This window comes from Chiloscyllium plagiosum, unplaced genomic scaffold (genome assembly GCF_037043375.1).
Source record: "Chiloscyllium plagiosum isolate Xiang-an unplaced genomic scaffold, Cpla_swu_hap1 HiC_scaffold_24, whole genome shotgun sequence".
In the NCBI taxonomy this organism is placed as follows: Eukaryota; Metazoa; Chordata; class Chondrichthyes; order Orectolobiformes; family Hemiscylliidae; genus Chiloscyllium; species Chiloscyllium plagiosum.
Genome location: NW_028270162.1, coordinates 26915054 through 26941024, shown reverse-complemented (window position 1 = coordinate 26941024; position 25971 = coordinate 26915054). Strand labels below are relative to the sequence as shown.

Below are 25971 nucleotides of genomic sequence, written 5' to 3'. Positions count from 1 at the left end.
GCTCTCTGTGGTAAAGAATTCCACAGATTCATTCCCCACTGAGTGAAGAAATTCTTTCTCATCCCTGTCTTAAATGCAAATCTCCCTTATTCTGAGATTATGCCTTCTGGTCCTAGATTGTCCTACAAGAGGAAACAAATTCCAATGAATACCAGTCCAACCAACTCATCCTCTCCTCATGATGCTCTGCTATTATACCATTTATAAAAACCACTAACATTTCCCAAGAACAGATGTTAAACTAACTGGCCTATAACTACTTGTTTAGTGAAGCCTTCCATTTTTAAATAGTGGTGTTACATTGGTAGTTTCCCAATGCTCTAGTATTTTTCCAGAATCCAAGGATTCTCAAGTCGATAACCTGTAGATCCACTGCATCCATAGATACCTCATAATATCCTAGGATGCATCCCTCCAGGTGACTTGTCAGTCTTTAGTGCCATTAGCTTCCCTGGCACTTTTTCTCTCATGGTAGTTCTTATATTTATTTTCTCACCTCCTTTTGCCCCTGAATTATTTGATAATTTTGGAATGCTGTTAATGTCTTTATTGTGAAGGCTGATGCAAAGTATTTCTTCTGCCATTTCCTGGTTCCTCATTATTATTTCACCAGATATTCACTTTGGCTTCTCTCTTCCTTTTTATATATTTAAAGAAGCTCTTACTGTCCATCTTGATATTACTTATAAGATTACACTCCATGTTTATCTTCTCCCTCTTTAGAGTCACAGAGATAGGATCTGCATAATTCAAGATGGAGGACGGGAAAAATTTCTGGCTGTAAGAACTGTTCCATTTTTTGAGGTACTTTAGGTGCTGGAGGTGATTTCCTCGAATTCCAGGAGCAGCAATTACTGTTTTATATGTTGTTGCATTGTTTTGGAATTTTGGAAGAAAAAAGTCAAAACAACAGCAGTTTAAAAGCGAGAAGGGCAGACAAAGGAAGCACATGGTGAGGACAGTGCAGGAGAGAGAGAGAGGGAGAGAAAACCTGCACAGTTACCGCCTTTGCTGTTTGAATTCATGTATCGCTGGACATCGGAGTGCATCTGGGAAAATTAACAAACAGTGAAATTCACAACTAATCTTGGAGGAACTGTTGGGTGAAGTTCACAGCACAGAATCAGATAAGTTAATTGTTGTTTTACGTCTGTCCAGTAGAAAGGCTGCAGTAGTGGGTACAGTGGATTCTTTCTTGATTATATGTTTTTGGAGATAAGTCTCTTGATTAAAGTTAAAATATAAGCCATAGCTATTAATTTAACTTGGGGCAATGTTTGTAGAGGAATAAGACGGTGTTATTTTCTGGGTCTGTAGATTGTGAAGGAGCAAAAATGGCCTTTGCAGTGAGATGTACTTCTTGTCAGATGTGGGAGTTTAAAGAGAGTTTAAGGGTTACTGCGGATTATATCTGCCATAAATGCTGTTGGATGCAAATCTTATCAGATCGAGTGGATCGGTTGGAGAGACAAATAGAAGCGATGAGGAATTTGCAACAGCTACAGTATTTGATGGATGGCAGTTATAGAAAAGGGGGAAAGTCTCAGATACAGTCACATAGATGGGTTAACTCCAGGAAGGGTAAGAGAGGTAGGCAGCAAGAGCAGGAGTCTTTTGTGGATATACCCATTTCAAACAGGTATGCTGTTTTGGAAAATGTAGGGGGTGATGGATTCTCAGGGGAACGTAGCACGAAAAACCAAGTTTCTGGAATTGAGACTGGCTCTAATGCAACAAGGGGTATGTCGGCTTCCAAGAGATCAATTGTGTTAGGGGATTCTGTAGTCAGAGGTACAGACAGACGTTTCTGTGGCCAGCAGAGAAAAAGCAGAATGGTGTGTTGTTTCCCTGGTGCCAGGATCAAGGATGTCTCAGAGAGGGTGCAGAATGTTCTCACGGGGGAGAGGGGCCAGCAGGAGGTCATTGTCCACATTGGAACCAACGACATTGGAAGGGAAAAGGTTGAGACTCTGAAGGGAGATTACAGAGAGTGAGGTAGAATTTTAAAAAGGAGGTCCTCAAGGGTAGTAATATCTGGATTACTCCCAGTGCTACGAGCTAGTGAGGGCAGGAATAGGAGGATAGAGCAGATGAATGCATGGCTGAGGAGCTGGTGTATGGGAGAAGGATTCACATTTTTGGATCACTGGAATCTCTTTTGGGGTAGAAGTGACCTGTACAAGAAGGAAGGATTGCACCTAAATTGGAAGGGGACTAATATACTGGCAGGGAAATTTGCTAGAACTGCTTGGGAGGATTTAAACTAGTAAGGTGGGATGGTGGGACCTAGGGAGATAGTGAGGAAAGAGATCGATCTGAGACAGGTACAGCTGAGAACAGAAGTGAGTCAAACAGTCAGGGCAGGCAGAGATAAGGTAGGACTAATAAATTAAACTGCATTTATTTCAATGCAAGGGGCCTAACAGGGAAGGCAGATGAACTCAGGGCATAGTTAGGAACATGGGACTGGGATATCATAGCAATTACAGAAACATGGCTCAGGGATGGGCAGGACTGGCAGCTGAATATTCCAGGATACAAATGCGACAGGAAGGATAGAAAGGGAGGCAAAAGAGGAGGGGGAGTGGCATTTTTGATAAGGGATAGCATTACAGCTGTGCTAAGGGAGGATATTCCTAGAAATACATCAAGGGAAGTTATTTGGGTGGAACTGAGAAATAAGAAAGGGATGATCACCTTATTGGGATTGTATTATAGACCCCCCAATAGTCAGAGGGAAATTGAGAAACAAACTTGTAAGGAGATCTCAGCTATCTGTAAGAATAATAGGGTGGTTATGGTAGGGGATTTTAACTTTCCAAACATCAACTGGGACTGCCATAGTGTTAAAGGTTTAGATGGAGAGGAATTTGTTAAGTGTGTACAAGACAATTTTCTGATTCAGTATGTGGATGTACCTACTAGAGAAGGTGAAAAACTTGACCTACTCTTGGGAAATAAGGCAGGTCAGGTGACTGAGGTGTCAGTGGAGGAGCACTTTGGGGCCAGTGACCATAATTCTATTAGATTTAAAATAGTGATGGAAAAGATTAGACCAGATCTAAAAGTTGAAGTTCTAAATTGGAGAAAGGCCAATTTTGACGGTATTAGGCAAGAACTTTCAAAAGCTGATTGGAGGCAAATGTTCGCAGGTAAAGGGACGGCTGGAAAATAGGAAGCCTTCAGAAATGAGATAACAAGAATCCAGAGAAAGTATATTCCTGTCAGGGTGAAAGGGAAGGCTGGTAACTATAGGGAATGCTGGAAGACTAAAGAAATTAAGGGTTTGGTTAAGAAAAAGAAGGAAGCATATGTCAGTTACAGACAGGATAGATCGAGTGAATCCTTAGAAGAGTATAAAGAAAGTAGGAGTATACTTAAGAGGGAAATCAGGAGGGCAAAACGGGGACATGCGATAGCTTTGGCAAATAGAATTAAGGAGAATCGAAAGGGGTCTTACAAATATATTAAGGACAAAAGGGTAACCAGGGAGAGAATAGGGCCCCTCAAAGATCAGCAAGGCGGCTTTTGTGTGGAGCCACAGAAAATGGGGGAGATACTAAATGAATATTTTGCATTAGTATTTACTGTGGAAAAGGATATGGAAGATATAGACTGTAGGGAAATAGATGGTGAGAACTTGCAAAATGTCCAGTTTACAGAGGAGGAAGTGCTGGATGTCTTGAAACAGTTAAAGGTGGATAAATCCCCAGGACCTGATCAGGTGTACCCGAGAACTCTCTGGGAAGCTAGAGAAGTGATGCTGGGCCTCTTGCTCGGATATTTGTATCATCGATAGTCACAGGTGAGGTGCCGGAAGACTGGAGGTTGGCAAACGTGGTGCCACTTTTAAGAAGGGTGGTAAGGACAAGCCAGGGAACTATAGACTAGTGAGCCTGACCTCGGTAGTGGGCAAGTTGTTGGAGGGAATCCTGAGGGACAGGATGTACATGTATTTGGAAAGGCAAGGACTGATTAGGAATAGTCAACATGGCTTTATGTGTTGGAAACCATGTCTCACAATCGTGATTGAGTTTTTTGAAGAAGTAACAAAGAGGATTGATGAGGGCAGAGTGGTAGATGTGATCTATATGGACTTCAGTAAGGCGTTCGACAAGGTTCCCCATGGGAGACTGATTAGCAAGGTTAGATCTCATGGAATACAGGGAGAACTAGCCATTTGGATACAGAACTGGCTCAAAGGTAGAAGACAGAGGGTGGTGGTGGAGGGTTTTTCAGACTGGAGGCCTGTGACCAATGGAGTGCCACAAGGATCGGTGCTGGATCCTCTACTTTTTGTCATTTACATAAATGATTTGGCTGCGAGCATAAGAGGTACAGTTAGTAAGTTTGCAGATGACACCAAAATTGGAGGTGTAGTGGACAGCGAAGAGGGTTACCTCAGATTACAACAGGATCTTGACCAGATGGGCCAACGGGCTGAGAAGTGGCAGATGGAGTTTAATTAAGATAAATGCGAGGTGATGCATTTTTGGAAAGCAAATCTTAGCATGACTTATACACTTAATGGTAAGGTCCTAGGGAGTGTTGCTGAACAAAGAGACCTTGGAGTGCAGGTTCATAGCTCCTTGAAAGTGGGGTCGCAGTTAGATAGGATAGTGAAGAAGGCGTTTGGTATGCTTTCCTTTATTGGTCAGAGTATTGACTACAGGAGTTGGGAGGTCATGTTGCGGCTGTACAGGACATTGGTTAGGCCACTGTTGGAATATTGCGTGCAATTCTGGTCTCCTTCCTATGGGAAAGATGTTGTGAAACTTGAAAGGGTTCAGAAAAGATTTACAAGGATGTTGCCAGGGTTGGAAGATCTGAGCTACAGGGAGAGGCTGAACAGGCTGGGGCTGTTTTCCCTGGAACGTCGGAGGCTGAGGGGTGACCTTACAGAGGTTTACAAAATTATGAGGGGCATGGATAGGGTAAATAGACAAAGTCTTTTCCGTAGGGTTGTGGAGTCCAGAACTAGAGGGTATAGGTTTAGGGTGAGAGGGGAAAGATATAAAAGAGACCTAAGGGGCAACGTTTTCACGCAGAGGGTGGTACATGTATGGAATGAGCTTCCAGAGGATGTGGTGGAGGCTGGTACAATTGCAACATTTAAGAGGCATTTGGATGGGTATATGAATAGGAAGGGTTTGGAGGGATATGGGCCGGGTGCTGGCAGGTGGGACTAGATTGGGTTGGGATATCTGGTCGGCATGGATGGGTTGGATCGAAGGGTCTGTTTCCATGCTGTACATCTCTATGATTCTATGTCTCTATGTACAGCATGGAAACAGAATATTCAGTCCAACTTGTCCATGCTGACCATATATTCGAAAGTAATCTAGTCCCATTTGCCAGCACCTGGCCCATATCCCTCTAAACCTTTCCTATTCATATACCCATCCAATGCCTTTTAAATGTTGTAATTGTACCAGCCTCCACCACTTCCATACAACATCAGCCTCTGTGTGAATAAGTTGCCCCTTAGGTACCTTTTAAATCTTGCCCCCTCACTCTAAACTGATGCCCTCTCAGTTGTGATTCCATGTGAACTAATTCTGATATCTCTAATTTTAACCAATGTGCACCTTGCAACTTATCTCCTTTCTCCGTGGTGTCTTTCTTGGATGTATGTGTGTCTGACTGTGCGTCACAAACTATTTCCCTGTGTTTGAATGCAGTAGTAAACCTTTCTATGCTTTGGCCCTAAAAAAACCTTGCTGTGGTTCATTTTTAAATCAGACTTCACAAACAGGGTTTAAGAAATCACGGCACCGCCTGTTTCAACTTGGAAAAGAATATAAAAAGAAGAAAAATTTAGAAGATCTGTTACTGATAGGAGAGAAGGACAATAAAAATAATTCAATTCACTTCTTCTTGTGTGACATTTCAGAAATGTACCCATGTCCAGCCCACCATTTTTAAAGGCACATAGAATCTTCCTGAATCTGCAGAAGTCTGGCAAGTGTGTCTGTGGTCATGCACTCAGACCTTAGTTATCAACTTTTCAAGCTGCTTTTTCAACAGTGTTGGTGGACATTCACTTTAGGCACACAATCTGGTTTGTTTCAGGAAATTTTCCTGTAATAATAGTGAACTGGAGTTCCATCCACATGTCAAAGCCTTTTAAGTACAGCCAGTTAAAAAGCTATTGCTGGACCATTCCCATGAATTAGCCAGATGAGATTGGCAAGCCTCTCACTATAATAGGAACTTTCCTTACTTTACAAGAGTACGGTTTAGTTTTTGTTCGAATGAATTTATCGGGATTTTTTTTTAAAAGTGCACACAAGGATTCTTAATTTATTCATTCCTTCAAGTACAAATTGCAGTTGTGGAGGGTGAGAGGTCAGCAGGGATTAAGGCTGTGTTTACTCCTTTAAGTGGATCTGGCATTAATGTAGAATTGTTGAAGAATAGAATGTGCTCTCTGTCTAGTCCTTGCATTGAGTTGCAATTCCTTTGCAGACTGCTACCACACTTTTGGCCTAACTTTCTTTTGGCTGCCTCTTTGCAGTGTTAGCACAAAGTATAATATTACTGCTGATCAAAGCTATTTTATAGTTTTTTTGTAAGCAGACCGCAAGTGCTTGATTAAGTAGACTCAGTAAGCCTTATCTGTAACAGATCTTTCATAAATATGTGCATTTACTGTAGAATTACCCCTGTCGTGAATGTCTGGAAATTGTCTCACTCTACAAGAAACTTCCTCTTTAAATTTAGCTTCTATGTAAATAGGAAATTATTTTTTGCTGATGTTGTGAATCAAGCTTAAAGTATTATTGTATAATTTAACCAACATATATGCTGTTTTATTAGTGTAAATATAATAACTGTCAGGCAAATGTTGGGCCATTTTTAATTGTACCATCATAATGTGGATCATGAAGCCCAAGATATTTTCTGGAAATTATAAAGCGATTGTTTGGGATTAGTAGTTACTTGCTCATTGTCAATGGTAACAAATAGTTTGTTGTGTATAATAGCAATGAGAATGCTGGTATTGTGATGAAAGAATGCAGCAAAAAATGTGTGCAATATAAATGTAATCCTTCACTATGCTGCCAGGTACAACTTAAAAGCATAACTCTACAATGAAAGGAAAATTGAGGTTTCTTTTACCCTTTTTCGGATTGAGTGTGTGTGTGTTGGGGGCGGGGTGGGGAGAGCAGATGAGTTAGGTGTCCACAAACTCATTGCCCCACTGCCAGAAATCTTATCATATTGCACACCGCTGCGCTTGTTCCTTTGGAAAGCTTCTTGGCCTGTCAGCTAGGCTTCCACTGTGGCATCCTGGCTTTCCAAAAGCTGCTAGCCAATCAGAGGCCGACCGCTTCTGGGTCATAAAGGCTTAAGCTTTGGGGGATTCACAAGTTTAAAGGTAGGTCTCACTGTTTTGTTTCTCATGAAGAGAGGACGGGAGGAGATCAGAGATGTTGAAGCAAGAGTAGTGAGTGGATTTCAGAGCTGCTGCCCCTGCCCTTGCCTCCTATTTGCAGCTGCCACCTTGGTTACTCAGTTGGGAAATCAGCCACTTTTCTTGCTTACTGGAATGCAGGTAATTGCAGGTAATGAAGGCAAACAACCTTCTCAACATAGGAAGTAAGTTCCCTAAAGGCATTAGGCCCGTTATTAAAAAATGCAAGAAGGCTAATGCCTTCTGTAGTTCTTAGGATGAAAACATTTGGGATTTAGCTGTGTTCCAAATGCATTTGGTATTCCACTGCAAAACCTATCGCCAGTTTTTGTGTTTAATACCCAAGAAATGTTTGCAGCACATACCAGTTTTTACTTTAATAACCTTTCACCTATCCAGCTTCCAATATTATAACTTCATTTTTCCATTGGCACTAACAGAATCTGTTGCACATAACCATTCAGTAATGTAGAATATTATATGTGTAATGATGAGGGTGCTACTAACATAATGAGGGAGACCTGTTTTGACAATTACCCATTTGCTCCTCCAAATTGTAAGCAGATGTTTATAGAGTAATGTAAGTAGATGATGCAGAAACTAAGACCAATAAATTTTAAAGTACTGAATTTGTTTGCAAGTGTAATACCTTGGAAACTGTTTGTAATATTTATAAGCATAATTGATATTCACCAGTTATAAATACGTAGTGGCCCCAAGCCCATTAAAGATCAGAATCCTCACAAGGAGGGAGATGCCGATTCAAGCTCAGCTCAGTGCAACCACATCGGAACAGGAAATATTAAAGCAGAAGATGGATTTGTATGCTCCAACAAGAGGAATATCCTGTCAACTGCTCTGGACTTACTTTCGTCTTCCCTAACTAGTTTTCTTCATGTTTCTTTATCCTGTCGTGAATGCAATGATTCATGCATGGAGTGTGCTCCTACATATGTGAACTCTGTAAGCACATCATATGGTGTGCCTGTCCGAGGTTGACTAATAAAATAATTCCAGAAAGCAGACACTTATATTTTTCATTGTTCATTGCTTGTATTCTTTAATGGGCTTAGGGCCAGTATGTTGTTATAACTGGTGAATATCAATTATGCTTATGAACATGGCAAAATTTCCCAAGATATTTCAATTGCTAACAAATTCAGTACCTTAAAATTCAGTTACGATTGAGGTTGGAGAGTGAACTCTTGCTGTCTAGTCCCATAACTCCACTGGTTAAAAAATAAATTTAAATACTTACCCAATTACTCATATAGCCAATTTTGAATTTTATTTATATTTGATTTAGAATTTTAAAAAGGCCTTCGACTGGGTCTCTTTAATAAACAATAAAATTCTTGAATTATTGTAAGAACTGGACTGATTCAGCAATGTTGTAATGTTGATTATCACAGTTTGAAGCAGGAAAGTATAAATATAAAACCTTTTATCTGACACAGTCATACAAATACCAATTAATGAAAAAATTAAGAACTTTCTCAACAGAGATTAACTTTTGGGGAAAATAACACTTTAGCCAATAATGATTTGTTCTTGACAGAAAAAAGGGATCAGTTTTGAATAGTTCAAGATAGCTTTTAGTTAGCGTCCTGGCACACAACAGATAAGTGGCAATAAAATTAGAGCTGTCACTGGGATCTTTGCCCCACACAGTTCACTCAGGAATTATCGAGAATTCAGAGGCTTATCTGGAGAACAGCTGGCTCTCACTCTGGACTTTCCAGAGAGTTTTTTCCTCAGACAGACAGAGTCAGCTGGCTCCCTTCTCTCTTAACAGCCTGAACCCCAACAGAACTTCAGACTAATCCAAAACAAAGTCACAAACCTAGAAATATGACCTCCAGTAAACAAGCCAAAACAACTAGAGTAATTAACAAGACATGTTACTTCCAGAAAGCATCTTTTAACAAATAATTCTCAACATGTCTTTTTTGTGACCCCTTTTAGAAAACAGAATCCTTTAAATGTGAAGTGTCAAAAAATATTAAGGATAAAGCATCTTTGTAACAGTTCCTTCTGGATCATAGTAAAAAGAATGAAAGCAAAAGTTTTACAAATATTCAGAATATAGCTGAGAAAGCGAATGTACCAGACAGATGAGTTTCAATGGTCTAGATGGCATTTTTCCATCCTCAGTTCTCCTTTGTTCTCATGTACTGTAACCCTCCCCTCTCCTTAACATTACAAAGCATTTTGTTTCCAATTTGTAGCTGCCACAGCGTTGTTCTTAATGCTTTTGCCCTGCAAGTTTCCACATTCTTGGCAAAGTGAGTGGTGTACAATTGTACATATGTGGATGGTATATAAAAAAAATTACAATCTATTACAGTGATGTGGAAGATGACTTTGAATAACATTTGCAACACTAAACTTGTATTAATTATAATCACTAACATGTACTTTTTAAAATAAGCATGCTGAAATTTCAGTAATCTACCAAGCAATGTATACGTGGATGAGTCTGTAGGCCATAAATATAACAAGGCAGGGATAGAATTTCCTGCCCTTCTTGAGGTGTGTCTGGTGACAGTGGGCACATTAGTTAAGGCATTACAGTAAGGGCACTGCCACCTTTTTGTCTCTGCTCTGAACACCACCGGGGAGGAAGGCACTTGGATGGGCTTGTCAATTGAACTGGGGAATTAATGCCCCATAAATGCCTCATGCTGCTTAGCTGGTATTCAGCCAGCAGTAGGCAGGACAGTTGCCAATCAGGAAGCCTAAGAAGGAAAACCTGCTGAGATTGCTTGCAGGCTTGGATGGGAGCACGAGGAGCTTGTTCAAAGACACTTGGTGCCTGATTGAGGGATCCAGGATTAAAGAGGAAGAGCTTTGTTGAGAGGGAACCCCCGCCCTTGCTGTTGAGTCATTGTCAATTCAACAGTCCTTCCCCCCCCCCCCCCCCCTCCCCCCCCCACTCCCCTGCTCCCCCGCTTCCCCAAGACACTGCTTTTACTGGGCAAGTCAGATTTCTGGACTGACATCTGGCTTGATAGACTTTTTTTTTGTTTTACTTTGGATAAAACCCTGTTCTCTTACTGAAACATATGCACACAATGTTGCAGATTTGTTTTAACAATAAAACAAAATTTATTTAGTAAAAGTAATGAAAACAAAATAGCATCAACCAAGTTATTTATATATGATACCTTTACAGATTTTGAAACAGATAATAGAAATATAATCCCATTAATCCTAAAACATTAGTTTACAGATCCACAAGACACCCCTTTACAGTACCAAAAAGCCCTCTGGGTACAGTACTCACCAGGAAATCAAAATCTGTTTTCTTAACACCTCAATAGTCTTAGGTTAACTGTGACGTCATTCCCCCAGTCTGGAAAATCTGCTTGCTTTTACTTGGAGCTTTCATATATCTGAGTGTAAATGTTCTTAGCTTTGAGTAACCTCTTCAGAGTTTTAGCCAAACACATATGATCTGGGACTGTGCTGAACACCTCACTCTGAGGTAATCTAGTTTTTCCAACTTCTTCCTTTCTAAGGAGCACTGTTTCAAACTTCATCTAAGGATTTTTATGTAACTGCTGCAAGGCTGAAAATTTAAAGAAAACTTTTCTGTTTTTCTCAGGCTTAAAGAAATTCCAGAATTTTCAACAGAAACCTTGACGTGCCATTAGTTACTTTGCTCAGTTATAAACTCATCTAATGTACCCAAGCAGCTAACTCCCTCAAGCCATTTTAAAAGAGATCACTACAAACATCTACAAATTAATCACTAAACTCTTCAGACACACAGAAAAACTTCACCACTGATTTAAATTTTGAAAATCCAAACCTTAGATAAATATTAAAAACATGTGTCATACAGGCTACATCAGGCACCTGAAGGACTCTAGGTTGTAGTCTTTTATCTTTGTTTTGTACTTGACACTAGCCTTTTGTCTTGCACGTGTGTGTGTATTTTGATTACAGTGAAAATGGTTAACGATAGTTTAGTTAGAAAAAGCCTCATGCTAGTTAAGAGCTTAAACCTTTCTTTTGTGACCAGTCAAGGAAGTCGAAAGGAAGGGAGCGGATTCATCCCTCCTTACCTAGTCATGACACATCATTTCAAGTAAAAATAAACGGAATACGTTAGAGAATCACTACCACACAGAACAAGGCTATTGAGCCCATTGAGTCCATGCTGGCTGTCTGTAAACCAGTCCAGTCAGTTCCATTCTCCTGTTTTATCCCCTTAGCCTGATAAGTTTATTTCTCTCAATTATTCTTTCCTTCCAGTTTCCTTTTTAAATCATTGATCATCTCCAATTCCACTTCCTTTCCAGGCCACAAGTTCCGTTTACTTTAGAAAAAAGTATTCCTCATACCCTGCTGTATTCCTTGATCAAAACCTTAAATCTGTGTACTACTAGCTAACAAGAGCAGTTTTCTTCTGTTGTTAAGGCTGTTGTAATCTAGTAGGCCTCCCTGATCAATCTTCCCATCCTGCCACAAATTGATGCCTTTAAGTGGTAATGAAGATTCTTTACTTCCCAGTGAATGGAGTTTTCTTAGGCAATATCTTGGGATCAAAGATGATTTCCTTCTGTTTTCGAAATGTCATCCTGAGATGACCAAATAGTCCAATGATGAATCTGTACACTGTGCCACAGGGGAGGGGGGAGCAGCTGGCATTTCTTGAGAAGGTCAGGGCAATTTTCAGGTTTTAGTACACTTCTGCTGTTTGTTTTTGACATCCAGCTGGGCCTGTTGGATATGTTGCAAATGGTTGGCACCTTCACAGATACTTTTTTTTCTCCAGTTTGGATGGTTTTGAACAAGGTTTTCTTGCAACTCCATATGTATATTGCATTTTCCATGCCTCCGACATATTCAGAATGGCAGGTAACGCTACTGCATTGTGGATCATGAGCTTAGTTCTGGGTTTGAGGTCTTTGTCATCAAGCATTCTCTGTTCCTCAAATGGCTAAATGCTGTGCTGATATGTTGGAGTCGATGTTGAATTTGATTGTTTATGTTTTCCCTCATTGAAGGAGGCTCCCAAGGTGTGAGTGTTGATCCCCATCATGCAGAGGTTCCAGTGGCTCTTTATGGTCATACATGAAGACCTTTGTCTTCTGGAAGTTTTGCCCAAGGCCCATTTTCTCAGATGTCTCTGAATGCTTCAATGTTGACAGTATAGAGCCAAAGGAAAATACATGTTTTGTACAGTGTATCCCTAGACTGAAACCAGTGAATCCAGCTGTAAATTGAATCTTACCCTAATCCAAAAATATCTTGACCAGAAGTATTCTCTTATCCATGTCCCCTCTGTTGATTGATCATAGGTCGGTTTTGGCGTTGGAAGTAAAATCACATTTGCCACTAAATGGTCCTTCCATATATTCCTGCAGAAGGATTTAACGCACTGGTGTTCATTGTATGCCATACTCTCGACCTTGCATGTATTTCTACAATTACACAGTGTGCAAAGAGTTTGTTTAAAAGCTCAGCATGCAGCCATTTGGCATCTATCGGATTCGATTAAGAACAAATGTATTAATTCTGTACAGTTCACTCCGTGTGGGTCTGGCCCACGTCAAGACGTAAAGAGAGAACAGATGAAAGGTAATACTCTGATATTTCTCTTCTACTGAGAAGCTGTACTCGACAGGAGCACAGTTTGAAGATTCAGGGGCACTCTGTTGTCGTTCCCTTCAAGTACAGCACTCCACTAGGAATGCAGATCACACAATGACTCCTATTATACTCCCTAGTTATAACAGTTCTTAAAAAGAAGATGGAGTGAATGTTAACATTTCTTTCTTTATTTGGTAAGGAGGGAAGATAAGATTCATCCTTTATATTTAACAGGGGTTCAGTTGAATACGTGGTCTGTGCACTGTTGGATTTTTATTAAGTTCTTGGGTTATATTGTTATTGAGCTGCACTTAAACAAAATTTGCTAATTGCTAGTAACAGACACTTAAGTTTGAAACAAAGAGATAACTTTTTGCCTCAGACTGGTGTCTGGGAGGCTGACTGGCAGGACACAAAGCCCATACGGCTGATAGCCTTTGCCCAGAATAAGAGGACTCGGCCTCATTTACACTGGGCTCATAGCTGGAGCTAATGGCTAGAAATTGAGTGCTTCAGGAGCGTCCTGCAGTTCCAGGTAGAAGTATGAAGAGACTCAACAAGGCCAGGACAAAGTAGGTTCTTGGAAAGGGCTGGGGTGGTGGGTGATGTTTGGCCTAACCAGCCTTTTCGGTCCCCTTCTGTTGCATCGTTACTTGATGCTATTTGAAGATTGCACAATTTAGGCTCGAGTAAAATCCGGCCAAAAATGACAGATTGGTTTCATTGTAGAATCCCTACAGTGTGGAAGCAGGCCCTTCAGCCCAACAAGACCCAGACCCATTCCCCCTACCTTATATTTACCCCTGACTAATGCGCCTAACCTACACATCCCTGAATTTAGCATGGCCAATTCACCTGACCTGCACATATTTGAACTGTGGGAGGAAATCCATGCAGAGATTGGGAGAACGTGTAAACACCACGCAGTCACCCGAGGTTGGAATAGAACCCTTGTCCCTGGTGCTGTGAGGTAGCAGTGCTAACCACTGAGCCACTATGCAGCCACAGTTTGGCTTCCTGTTGCTACTCTAAGAGCTTGGACATCATTTTAAATGAGATCTGAGCCAAAGACCACTCTGAGCCACCCTGTGTCTGTAGTTATGTCCCAGTGAACATTGTCACAAATGAAATGCAGCAGCACTTGGGGCAGTAGGTTGATGATCTGCCATTTTTGAACACATTGGTCCATTTCCATAAGGCAGGAGGGATGAAAATTGAGTTCTAACTGGCATCAGTAAACTTTCCTGTCAACTGCATCATCTTTATTCGCTAATCGTTGAAAGCAGAAAAGCCTCATAGAACTGCAAAGGGCCTCACGTAAACACCTGCTCTTATCCCCAATGTAATTAAACTTCCCAGGAAAGAGGAAATGGACAGGATAACAAATGTGTGATAGGAATCAAGGCAGCTGCGTAAGTTTGAGTTTTAACAGAACTTGAACCCCAAGGGTTCACTTTGCTTTGGTCCTTGCTTTGATTTTTCAGCATTATGAGAAATTAATGCAATACAGAGAATGCACAGTGTACAATTGACCCTTTGGTTTACTGCCAGGTACAATTCCATTCATTTTCCTTTGTTATGATGAAGATTGCAGTACAACACAGTCATGCCTCTGAGAGATACATTTTGTGTGCACCAACAGTGTTATATACTTCCTTCTTGCTTTACCATAACCCCAAAATGAGCTGTATAACCCCAGAGTACAGACCAAAATTGCAATCTTCTTGGAAGCAAAACCACCTTAAGCATGTTGCCCTTCATCAGAACTTATTGCATGATGCTTCTCCCATGTTAGTCTTGAAGGGAGACATGTATAATATCCAGGGAAATCATGTCTGTTAATTGCTATCAAACCAGTTCACTGGGAGGCCAACTCCTCTGCTGTTGAAGGTACAGGAGACCACTTGCAGAGTTTCTCTTCTTACTTTGGGTCTCTTCTCCAGGGCAAGTCTTCTGTAATATGGCAGCTTTCCAGCTGGCTACCTTTGGACTAGCCCAAAATGGAAGTATCCTTTAAGAGTTCAAAAATGAAAGATTTGCATTTATATAGCATCTTTCATGAACTTGGGGATGTGTCAAAAGGTTTGTGCAGTACATTTGAGTTGTGGTCACTGTTCCAGTATAAGTAATGTGACAGTTAATTGATACACACAACAGAGAGGAATGTGACCAGATAATCCGTTGTAGTCAAATAAAGTTGGCCAGGATACTGCGGAATATTCTCTTGCTGTTCTTTGAACTGATGCCTCAGGATCCTTTGCAACCACCTGGGAAGGCAGACAGGGCCTCTGTTTCATGTCAGATTAGAACAAACTTGTCCAATCCTCTTCAAAGGGGAACCATTCTCTCTCTCTCACTCGATTACCAATATTGTTTTCCTTCTTCAAGGTATTAACCACAACAATATTTGTAAATGTTTGTTTGTGGCCCATATAATTCTAAGTTCTTAAGGTCTGGGAATGCATCTTTAATGTTTTCAAAATTTACAAATGTAAATTGTTGTAGTTGCACTCATTAACAGAAATGCAGACCATAATTTAAGTTCTGGAATTCTTTACATTTTAAGTTGCTCATTCCTTATCTTGAGAGGATTTGCTTCCTCTAGGATTGTGCTCTGAGGAAGGAAACAACGTGTAGTCAGGTTTTTTGCCAGTCTGTGCCTACAAAGGGCTGTGAGAGGGGCTTTTCCACTTGCTTCCTCTCCTTTGTTGTGTGAAAATGCTTGGTACCTACGCTGCACCTTTTCCTGACAAGGCAGCCTAAATTGGAAACTTGGCTGCAGGAGATTTCCAAACTCTACAGTTCAGTGGAGTGCAGTCTTAATAAATCAATCCAACAGCTAGCTAATTCATTTTTATTTAAGCTTGAAATCGAGTTTTCCATTTGATTAAATTTAACTTTGTCATGATCTAACAGGAAGCTATTTTCATAGGGACGGATGACTGAAGGTTTCTCCTTACAGAAGAAAACAAAAAGCACAACAAATGAGTGGAGAAATTTTGCAGGGAATACAAAATCTCTTCCCAAAGCAAATGATACATCTTGTCAGTTGATATAGAAGAAGTGTTTTCATTTTATTTTCATTGTAGATTTTGTAACTATTAACAAATAGTAAGCCTTTTTACAATATTAGAAATCTCATGGTTGTAAATTATCATCTTGCAGTCTCCACAGTTTACCTTTCACTGTTTGACTGTGAGAGAAGCAAAAATACACTTTCTTGAGAGATCAAGCAGACCAGCAGTTTGTGTTTCTCTTTGGCATTTGAGATAATTTCAGTGAAATTATGTTGAAGTAAAGGTGATCTTGAAGGCAGTGAAGTGAGGGAGGGTATTGCAGAACTGGTCTTTAATGTGATATGGAGGTGCCATGTTGGACTGGGGTGGACAAAGTCAGAAGTCACGTGACACCAAGTTATAGTTCAACAGGTATTTTTGAAATCACAAGCTATTGGAGCACTGCTCCTTCATCAGGTGCAGTGCATCAGCATCATTTCCTCACTTATCGCCTACCTTTCTCCGAGACCCACCACCCCCTCACCCTAAATTTACCTCTCAACTATCTTCCCCCGCGCCAGGCCTGAAGAAGGGTCCTGCCTGAACCGCTGACTGTCTTGCTCCTCGGATGCTGCCTGATCTGCTGTGCCTTTTCTACAGCCACATTTTATCAACTCAGAGTTGGAAGGCCGCAGAGATCTCAGAAAACTGAGAAGATTGCAGAAATAGGGAAAAGGAGTTTGAACACCAAGAGCAGATGAACATTAAATGAGACAATCATTGTTGGTTTGTGAGCTGCAGGGAATATCTTCAGACAAATGTGGCAACTGCAATGACAGTGGCGGCCAGTTTCTGTACCACAGATTAGATATACAGATGGTATGTGATAATTGGTTGCAAACTGGTACATTCCTCTTTCATTGGAAGTACCTGCTGAAATACTTCATTCATTCTATGAAAATTTGGGCTCCTTGCAGATCAACAATGCCATCTGTGTTTGGAACCACAATAGATGGGTGAGTTCCTAAATGAATATTTCTCATGCGTATTTACCGTGGGAAAAGACATGAAAACTAAGGAACATAGAGAAATAAATAGTGATATATTGAAAAGAGTCCACATTCCAAAAGAGAAGGTGCTGGTCATCTTAAAACATGTAAAGGTAGATGAATCCCCAAGACTGATCAAGTGTACCCCAAGACATTGTGGGAGGTGAGAGTAGAAAATGTAGGGCCCCTAACAGAGACATTTGTATTATCGCCAAGGGCGAATTACCAGAAGACAGAGGGTGGCTAATGTTGTTCAATATTTATGAAAGGCAGCAAGGGAAAACCAGGGAACAGACCACTGAGCCCTACAGTAGTGGTGAGTAAGTTGTTGCAGGGAATACTAAGAGAGGGGATCTACATGTATTTGGAAAAGCAAAGGCTGATTAATGATAGTCAGCATGGCTTTATTCATGGGAAATTGTGTTTCACAAATTTGATTGAGTTTTTTGAAAAGGTGACCAAGAGCATAGATGAAGGCAGAGCGTAGACATCATCTACATGAACTTTAGCAAGGCCTTTGACAAGGTTCTGCATGGTAGGCTCATTAGTAAGGTTAGATCACATTGGATCCAGGGAGAGCTAGCCAATTGGATACAAAATTGGCTTGATGGTAGGAGTCAGACAGTGTTGGTAGATGGTGTTATTCCGACTGGAAGCCTGTGATCAGCAGTGTGCCGTAAGAGTCAGTGCTGGGTCAACTGTTGTTCATCATTAAGATCAATGATTTGGATGAGTAGATAGGAAGCATGGTTAGTAAGTTTGCGGATGACATTGAAATCGGTGCAAAAGTGGATAGTGAAGAAGGTTATCTAATAATACAATAGGACCTTGATCAACTGGGTCAAGTGGGCCAAGGAGTGGTGGATGGAGTTTACTTCAGATAAATGCAAGGTGTTGCATTTTGCTAAGACACTCCACAGCTTAACTTACACAGCTAATGGTCAGGCCCTGCCAAGTGTTGTTGAACAGAGAGACATAGGGGTGCAGGTCCATAGTTCCTTGAAAGTGGCATCACATGTAGACAGGGTGGTAAAGAAGGCATTTGGCATGCCTGCTTTCATCGGACAGGGCATTGAGTGCAGGAGTTGGGCCATCATGTTACAGATGAAAAAGAATTGGTCAGGCCACATTTGGAGTACTGTGTGCAGTTCTGGATGCCCCAGTATAAGAGGCTTGTTATTAAACTACAAAGAGTACAAAAAAAATTTACACGGATGTTACCAGGACTGGAAGGTTTGAGTTATAACAAGAGGCTGGATGGGTTGGAACATTTTTCTCAGGAACTTAGGAGACTGAGGGGTGACCTTGTAGAGGTCTATAAAACAATTAAGGGCTTTTGCCTGAAACATCGATTTTACTGCTCCTCGGATGCTGCCTGAACTGCTGTGCTCTTCCAGCACCACTAATCCAGAATCCAGTTTATAAAACAATGACAAGCATAGATAAGGTGAATAGTCAAGGTCTTTTCCCCAGAGTAGGGGTAGTCCAAAACTAGAGGGCATAAGTTTAAGATGAGAGGGGAAAGATCTACAAGGGATCTGAGGGGCAACATTTTCATACTGAGAGTTGTGCGTGCATGGAGTGAGCTGCCAGAGGAAGCTGGCAGGTAAGTACGATTACAATGCTTAAGAGATATTTGTATTATGGATAGAAAAGGTTTAGAGGGATAGGGGACAACTGCAGGCAAATGGGACTAGTTCAGATTAGGAAACCTAGTCAGTATGGGCAAGTGGGGCTGAAGGGCCTGTTTCTGTGCTGTATGATTCTATGACTCTAATTTAGCACGCCTGGACAATGACTGAGAATGTAGGTAGAGTAGGGAGAAGTGGAGGCAAGAAAGGTTTCAGTGTGAAATGCTCCTGGCCCAGAGGGAAACCTTAAAGCAGATTAAAAAACATTTTCATATTAACAATCAATGCAAAAAATACTATGTCAGGACCAGAGCTGAAGATGCCTCTTAAAAACAGTCTTCAATGGGAATTCCAAATAGGATTCTTGGATTCGTGAGGAGGAATCTCTGGTATTTCAATGAGAGTATAAGAATTACAGCTTATCAAGCATTAGTTTATTCTATCGTATGCAAGTTGTGTGTAGGATCCTTACACAGTGAGAGGTTACTAGAAAGATTGAAGCGATCTATTCAATTCTGTGCATAGCAGTCTGAGAAATCAGTGTCTGGAATGGAAATTGCAACAACAAAGTGAGGTGAAAGATAGAGCGACCACCTTTTACAAAATGAACTGGTGTAAATTGATGATAACAAGTACCTGATGCTTACCTGATATGACAAAACAGGAGGTTAGGCTGGATACTACTGAGGACCTTTCAACGTGGAGCATGTAAAAGTGGTCAGATTCCCAGCCCAACATGTTCCCAGCCTCTGAAGCCCACCTCCACAATACAGAAAGTGCTGAGATCAGCCCATCGCCCTCAATACATAAATAAATCATTCACGGCCAATGTTAAAAATTTAATTGACTCCAACATAAAGCTGGTGGTGTGGAGAGCCAATTATTTTTAAATGTTACTCAACTATTGGGGAGGAAGGCAGGGTATTGGGTTACCCTCTTGAAAAGATAATAATCTAGATTTTATACTTATCAATCAAGCCAGCCCTCACTCTTCTCCATTCCAATGGAAACAAGCCCAGTCTGTCCAATCTATTCTCAGAAGACAGCCCACTCATTCCAGGGATCAATCCCGTAAACTTTCTGTGAACCATCTCCAACATATTTGCATCCTTCCTGAGAGAAGGAGAGCAAAATTTCACACAGGGTTAAAAATATGGTATCACCAGTGCCCTATAAAACTGACGTATAACATCCTTACTTTTTATGTTCAATTCATCTCATAATAAAGGAATGTTAGTCTTGCTGTGTACCTGTTGTATCCACATATTCACGTTTTGTGACACCTGCATCAGCACACCTATATCCTTCAGCATCTCAGGATTCCACAGTTGCTCTGTGTTAATAATAAACTTACGTTTAAAGTTTGCATGTCTGGATGTGAATTGAGGACAGTTAGTTTGAGATGTACTACCTGGTGTGTATGAATTCCTGATAAAAGGCTTTTGCCTGAAACATCGACTCTCCTGCTCCTCGGGTGCTGCCTGACCTGTTGTGCTTTTTCAGCATCACACTCTTGTCTCTGATCCCTATAGAGTCAAGTCTCCACATAAATGTCTTCCTGTGTTTCCTCCGGACATCTGAGGCTGCTTTAATCCAGGCTGGCATGGTCTGGTGTGACAACCTGCCAAGGTGCTCCGAGGGGGAGCAGAAAGTCCTATTTCAGCAAAGCAGGGCACTGATTTCCCCCTGTCTGCCGTGTCTGGGACAAATCACTTTAAACTGTGCTCTCTGGTTCTTGATTGTTCACAAGCAGGAATACTTTCTCCCAACATTCTATCCAGCCTCCTCATAATTTTACAAACTTCTATTAAATCTTATCTGAACCTTCGTCTCTCTAAGGAGAGCAGTCCCAACCTCTTCAATCTATCCTCATTACTCAAATTTCTCATCCCTGGAGCCATTCTTGTAAATTGCTTCTGCACTCTTTAGGAAGCTAGGGAAGTGATTGCTGCGCCTCTTGCTGAGATATTTGTATCATTAATAGTCACAGATGAGGTGCCGGAAGACTGGAGATTGGCTAATGTGGTGCCACTGTTCAAGAAAGGTGGTAAGGACAAGCCAGGGAATATAGACCGGTGAGCCTGACATCGGTGGTGGGCAAGTTGTTGGAGGGAATCCTGAGGGACAGGATGTACATGTATTTGGAAAGGCAAGGACTGATTAAGGATAGTCAACATGGCTTTGTGCGTGGGAAATCATGTCTCACAAACTTGATTGAGCTTTTTGAAGAAGTAACAAAGAAGATTGATGAGGGAAGAGTGGTAGATGTGATCTATATGGACTTCAGTAAGGTGTTCGACAAGGTTCTCCATGGGAAACTAGTTAGCAAGGTTAGATCTCACGGAATACAGGGTGAACTAGCCATTTGGATACAGAACTGGCTCAAAGATAGAAGACAGAGGGTGGTGGTAGATGGTTGCTTTTCAGACTGGAGGCCTGTGACCAATGGAGTGCCACAAGGATCGGTGCTGGGTCCACTACTTTTCATCATTTATATCTGTCATCTTTTGGGCGGCATGGTGGCTCAGTGGTTAGCACTGCTGCCTCACAGCACCAGAGTCCCAGGTTCAGTGATTAGAATGGTGCTGGAAAGCACAGCAGTTCAGGCAGCATCCAAGAGTCCTCGGATACTGCCTGAACTGCTGTGCTTTTCCAGCACCACTCTAATCTAGAATCTGGTTTTTAGCATCTGCAGTCCTTGTTTTTACCTAGTTTTTCCCAGGTTCAGTTCCAGCCTCGGGCGACTATCTGTGTGGAGTTTGCACATCCTCCTTGTGTCTGCGTGGCTTTCCTCCGGATGCTCCGATTTCCTCCCACAGTCCAAAGATGTGCACGTTAGGTGGATTGGCCATGCTAAATTGCCCATAGAGTTAGGTTTATTAGTCAGAGGGGAATGGGACTGGGTGGGTTACTGGTGGAGTTTCGGTGTGGACATGTTGGGCCGAAAGGGCCTGTTCCGCACTGTAGGTAATCTAATCTATATAAATGATTTGGATGCGAGCATAAGAGGTATGGTTAGTACGTTTGCAGATGATACCAAAATTGGAGATGTAGTGCACAGCGAAGGAGGTTACCTCAGATTACAGTAGGACCTTGATTAGATGGGCCAATGGGCTGAGAAATGGCAGCTGGAGTTTAATTCAGATAAATGCGAGGTGCTGCATTTTGGGAAAGCAAATCTTAGCAGGACTTATACAAAGTTTGTGCGAAGATTTGTAGCTCGGGTGCTCATTGTTGTGGTTCTGTTCGCCGAGCTGGAAGTTTTTGTTGCAAACGTTTCATCCCCTGGCTAGACAGAGAACAGCCAGGGAATTCCTAGAGGCATGGCATTCATCTACAAACTCCATCAACAAACACATCGACCTGGACCCAATATATCAACCACTACAGCGGACAGCTGAAACTGACAACCAGAAGCGGCAGGGACAGACCACTATAAACACCGGAGGAAACATCAAAGAAGCACTTCGCAGGAGGCTCCCAAGCACTGATGATGTCGCCTAGCCAGGGGACGAAACGTTTGCAACAAAAACTTCCAGCTCGGCGAACAGAACCACAACAGGACTTATACACTTAATGGTAAGGTCCGAGGGTGTGTTGCTGAACAAAGAGATCTTGCATTGCAGGTTCATAGCTCCTTGAAAGTGGAGTCGCAGGTAGATAGGATAGTGAAGAAGGCATTTGGTATGCTTTCCTTTATTAGTCAGAGTATTGAGTACAGGAGGTAATGTTGCGGCTGTACAGGACATTGGTTAGACTACTGTTGTAATATTGCGTGCAATATTAGAAAGATGTTGTGAAACTTGAAAGGGTTCAGAAAAGATTTACAAGGATGTTGCCAGGGTTGGAGGATCTGAACTTACAGGGAGAGGCTGAACAGGCTGGGGCTGTTTTCCCTGGAGCTTCGGAGGCTGAGGGATGACTTTATAGATGTTTATAAAATTGAGGGGTGTGGATAGGATAAATAGACAAAGTCTTTTCCCTGGGGTTGGGGAGTCCAGAACTAGAGGGCATAGATTAGACTAGATTCCCTACAGTGTGGAAGCAGGCCCTTTGGCCCAACCAGTCCGCAATGACCATCTGAAGAGTAACCCACCCTGACCCATTTCCCTCTGACTAAGCACCTGACAGTCTGGGCAATTTAGCATTGCCAATTCACCTGATCTACACATCTTTAGACTGTTGGAGGAAACCAGAGCACCCGGAGGAAACCCAGACAGACACGGGGAGAACGTGTAAACTCCACACAGACAGTCACCCGAGGCCGGAATCGAACCTGGGACCCTGGTACTGTGAGGTAGTAGTGCTAATCACTGAGCCACCGTGCCGCCCCAGTAATGCCGGGCAGCGCCTGTAGTTAACTGGATGCGAACACGCAACCAGGTGGATTTGAATGAAATCGAAGTAACTACTGAGCTAGAGCTGGTGTTTAGGATGAGAGGGGAAAGATATAAAAGAGACCTACAGGGTGACTTTTTCACACAGAGGGTGGTACGTGTATGGAATGAGCTGTCAGAGGAAGTGGTGAAGACTGGTACAATTGCAACGTTTAAAAGGCATTTGGATGGGTATATGAATAGGAAGGGTTTAGAAGGATATGGGCCAACTGCTGGCAGGTGGGACTAGATTGGGTTGGGATATCTGGTCGGTGTGGACAGGTTGGACCAAAAGGTCTCTTTCCGTGCTCTACATCTCTATGACTCTATGACTCTCTCCAATGCGTTCACATCCTTCCTATCGTGCGGCACCCAGAACTGTACACAATACTCCAGCTGAGGTCCAACAAGTAATCTATACAAGTTCGATGTCACTTTCTTGTTCTTCTATTCTGCACCCCTATTAATAAAGCCAAGGTACTGTATGTTTTATTAATTGCTCTCTCAACCTGTTCACAGTCTGCAATTCTTCTACATTTCATATCATGTGCAAAATTTGAAAGTGTCCCCTGCATGCCAAGAGTTAGTTCACTAATATATATCAGGAAAAGCAATAGTCCCAATACCAAACCCAGGGGATCTCCACTACAAACCTTCAAAAATTTTCATTAACTATTTCTATGATTCCTATCACTACAAACCTTCGAAAATATCCATTGACTATAACTCTGACTTCTATCACGTTGCTTCTATTAAGTTTCCTCAAGGTCTATTGTATGGCAACGTTTCAAATGCCTCATTGGACATTTCTGTTACCTCTTCAAAAAGCTCCTGCTAATGCAATCCTGAAAAAGTGTTTCTAGAAGCTGAAGTTAGATGCCTCTAGTTTTGGACTTCAGTAACCTAGAAAAGACATCTTAGCTATTCACCCTATTCATTGCCCTCATGATTTTATGAACCCCCTTAAGGTCACCCCTCAGCCTCTCTCGCTTCAGGGAAAAAAGCCTTCTAATTCAAACCGTCCAATCCCAGCAACATCCTTTTAAATCTTTTCTGCATCCTCTCAAGTTTAACAGCATCTTGGGTGACCGGAATTCTATGCAGTATTCTGAAAGTGGCCTCACCAATGTCCTGTATAATCACAACATGACATACTCAGTGATCTGACAAATGAAAGCAAGCATGCCAAATGCCTTCTTCGCCACCCTGTCTACCCGTGACTCCAGTTTCAAGGAGCTATACACCTGCACGCCTCGGTCTCTGTTTGTCACCACTCCCCAGGGGCCTACCATTAACTGTGTTAATGAACAAAAATTCTCTCAGGCTCATTTTTTAAAGGCTCACTAATTTTTGAGTTTCAGATTTCCTTTATCCTTTGGAACAAGAAATGCCTCCTAACATTATCCATGAATGGCCCTGGCTGCAATTTTAAAACTGTGCCCGTATTCCTCATCCTTCTCCAGAACCAGCTACTACAAGGCACAATAACTCACAGTCCAACTCTGTGGCATCCTTCCCAATGACTCCTCATACACTGGCAACCTGACAGAAAGGGAAATGGAAACCATGTCTAACTCAGCTTTAAAAATATTCAATGATCTTTCATTAAGTTTCAATTCAAAGAGATGATCTTTTCACGATCTAAACAACTTATTTAAAAAATATCAAGAGCTCAAATTAGTGGACGACATATATTTCTTGTTTCTTGCAAAACTCAGTGCAAAATCAATGAGAAAAGAACACTCTTGGGCTGAATAACAGAGCAGTCCAGCATAATGAGCTGTGAAACACAGCAGTGACAATGTTATGAACTGGAGTTGCAGCATGTGCTTGTAATAAATGAGAGCTGGTGGCACACTTCCTTATATAAAAAAAGAGATGGCTCACATGGGATAGGATTGCATTCTTTGGCAAGCTTGTGACTCTTGGATGTTTCTGAGCAGATTAAACTTTTTTATTGTGACATCTTGGCAAAGGATGTGACTTGTGACTTTTGTTTCTAATAAAAATGATCTTCAAAGCCTAGCTGGATTTTATTATTGCTTTGTTTTTTTTTTGTTTAACAGCAGAAGTAGTAAAATATGCTGCTAAAAAACAACTCCACCTAAAAGATTGGACTTAATGATTTAATAGAAACACTGGTGTTTTTAATATCTGCACTGCTGGAGTAGTTAAGCTGCTGTGCGCTGGCAAATATCCAAAGATGCTGTGTTGTTTGTTGAAGGACCACGTCTTTACATTGATCTTGAGAGAAGAATGTCTACAAGTTAAATTGATTTCATCTGTAATCGGAATGCTTGTCCAAGTATCCATGGGTAGCATGAGCCTGGACAATATATTCACGTATGCTTCTGTTTGACAGGACAGTGACAGTTGGATTCAGATCATTGTGAATAATTGACATTGTGGATCCAAGTTAATAAAATAAAAAGTCGGAGTGCTTTTAAAAAATAGAAAATAAGCACAGCAGGTTGAACAGTGGTCTGTTCTGGCTTTGTTCTACATTAAGGCACACAGACCTATTGCAGCAAGCACAAGGATAAACTGGGAGTAGTTGAGGCAGGTTCAATTGGGGCATTCAAGGGGATGTGGAATGGTTGTTTGAATAGAAATAGTGTGCAAGGGTGTGGGAATAAAGAAGGACATTGGCAGTAGGTTATGGTGTTCATTTGAAGAGGTGGTGCAGGCACAGTGGGCCAAATGGCCTCCTCCTTTGCTATGACTTGGAGGTACTGGTGTTGGACTGTGGTGGACAAAGTTAAAAATCATACAACACCAGATTATAGTCCAACTGGTTTATTTGGAAGCACTAGCTTTCAGCTAGCAGAAAGCTAGTGCTTCCAAATGAACCTGGTGTAGTGTGATTTTTAACTTTTTCCTCCTTTGCTGTAACACTGCTGT

At 41.5% G+C, this 25971-nt stretch overlaps 1 protein-coding gene across 3 annotated transcripts in view; it reads left to right on the top strand.

The window, feature by feature from the left end:
* The window catches only part of emid1 (EMI domain containing 1), a 343566-nt gene that overhangs the window by 228463 nt on the left and 89132 nt on the right, over positions 1 to 25971 (top strand). The gene's annotated exons all lie outside the window — the stretch shown is intronic.